Raw genomic sequence first — 2,469 nt, 5'->3', positions numbered from 1 at the left:
AGGAGACCCTCCCGCCTCAGTCTCCTAAGTAGCTGGGGCTACAGGTACACATAACATGCCTGGCTAAGTAAAAAAAAAAATGTTGTAGACATAGGGTCTTGATATGTTGCCCAGGTTTGTCTTGAACCCCTGTCCTCAAGTGATCCTCTAGCCTCAGCTTCCCAAAGTGCTGGGATTACAGTTGTAAGCCACTGTGCCCAGCCCATAATATTATTTGATACATTGTCTTTCAGTCTTTTTCTAACTAAATATATATAATTGAGAATTTTTAATTATACTGTTTTATAGCTTAGTTTTTCCCTATTCAATATTTTCCAGTGCGTCTCTTCTCCATGTCAGTAAATATTCTTCAAAAACAAGAATTTTGGCCGGGAGCGGTGGCTCATACCTGTAATCCCAGCACTTTGGGAGGCTGAGGTGGGCAAATCACAAGGCCGAGAGCTCAAGACCAGCCTGGCCAACATAGTAAAACCCCATCTCTACTAAAAATACAAAAATTAGCTGAGCATGGTGGCGTGCACCTGTAGTCCCAGCTACTCGGGAGGCTGAGGCAGAAGAGTCACTTGAACCTGGGAGGCAGATGTTGCAGTGAGCCGAGATCGTGATACTGCACTCCAGCCTGGGAAACAGGTGAGACTCAGTCTCAAAAAAATAAAAAATAAAAAATAAAAAAATTAGAGACAGGGTCTCACTATGTTGCCTAAGCTGGTCTCAGACTCCTAGGCTTAAGTGATCCTTCTGCCTTGGCCTCCCAAGATGCTGGAATGACAGGCATGAGCCAACATTCCTGGCCAAGTTATGCATTTACTAGTTAGGTCAATTTACACTACCAGTTTCAATGGAAATCAACATGATTTTTGATATTTGCAAGGAAAATGGTCCACTTCTTACAAATAGACTTCGGGGTGAAAAATGAAGGACGAGACATACACATCTACAGTGAGGAAAAGGATGATGCCTCCTTTTTCCTCATAGGCAACTGGAGGGAGGGAAAAGGAGGTAAGTAAAGGCATGTTGGGGAATTCAGAGGAGCATCCACACCTGCTCATTATATCAAGTGTCTAGAGACTCTAAATAATTCAGGCACAGTCGGCTCCCTCAAGGGGCAAGTGCTGAGGAGAGTTTCCAGACAAGTGGCTCCTCTTGCAAAACTGGAGCAGACCAAGGATCTGATTACGTGAAAAGGGGTCTAGTTAGTAGCTGTGGCAACCTCCTTCTTCAGCCTCACAACTTGCCTTTGGGATCAGGTACAAGAAGCTTCTGGGAAAACACTACTGCTACGCCCCTGTGGTGGTGAAGAGTTTTGAAGCTCTGTTGTCTTGGGTTCGAATCCAGGTTCCTCCACTACAGTGTGATCTTGGGCAATTTACTGATCTTTAGGTTCTACGTTACCTGTAAAATAGGGGTAACAATTCCCTCACTCAGATTATTGTGGCATCATACATAATTCATCTGGCCCCCTTACTATGATGCTTAGTACATAGTAGATCTGTCTTAAGAATGTCCTCACTTTATGTCCTAGGAATTGATGCTTGGACTTTAAATAAAAGAGAAATGTAGGGTCTGGTGCGGTGGCATGCACTTGCAACCCTAGCTATTCAGGAGCTGAGACAGAAGGATTGCTTGAGCCCAGGAGTTGAGTTTGAGACCAGTCTGGGTTTCAGAGTGAGACCCCTATGTCAAAGGGAAAAAAAAGCAATGTCGAGAACTAAGAGAAAGTCATTCCTTACAATCATTAATAGTAACAGCCAATAGTTACTGAAGGTTAACCACATGCTGAATACTGTGCTGAGTGCTTTACCTTTACTCTCGCAAAACCATTTATGGATACGTATTATCAAAATTCAGAGAAGTTAAGACACTTTCTCCAGGTCAAACAACCAGTAGGTGTTAGAATCAAGGTCCAAACCCTATTCTGCCTCTAAACTGAAAAGGTCTGTGTTCTTACCCTGTAGGTAAGAGAATCTCTGGAAGTTATTTTACTGATCCAGCACTTCATTTCCAGGAGAGCAGCCTGAGGACGGAGAGGGGATAATTTGCTGGGCATTGAAGAGCAGGCTGACTTCCTTAGGTCTATGGGACCCAACTGCCCTCTAGCGTTAGAGGAATCCTGGGGCCAGATGGAATAAAGAGTGAGTTGATTTTCTTAGGTTATGGTGAATCCTTCTGCCTTCAGCATGGGATCATAGCTGTCTAGTTTGGTGTTTTCCTATTGGCCAAAGTTTTTCTCTTAGGGAGTAGGGTAAATAAAATAGGCAGTAAAGGGCGGGAGTTAAGGATAAGAATTACCTGAGTTTAGAGCAGCAATTCTCAGACAGATCAACGTTTGAACCATCAGGTGGAGGAAATGTCTCTTATCTCCAGCATCTGGCACGTGCTCACTGGATACTGAATGAGGCTCACTGGATCTGGTGCTCACTGGATACTGAATGAGGCTCACTGGATCTGGTGCTCACTGGATACTGAATG

This window comes from Colobus angolensis, unplaced genomic scaffold (genome assembly GCF_000951035.1).
Source record: "Colobus angolensis palliatus isolate OR3802 unplaced genomic scaffold, Cang.pa_1.0 Scaffold630, whole genome shotgun sequence".
In the NCBI taxonomy this organism is placed as follows: Eukaryota; Metazoa; Chordata; class Mammalia; order Primates; family Cercopithecidae; genus Colobus; species Colobus angolensis.
The sequence above is the reverse complement of the archived record's forward strand: the minus strand, read 5'-3'. Positions refer to the sequence as shown.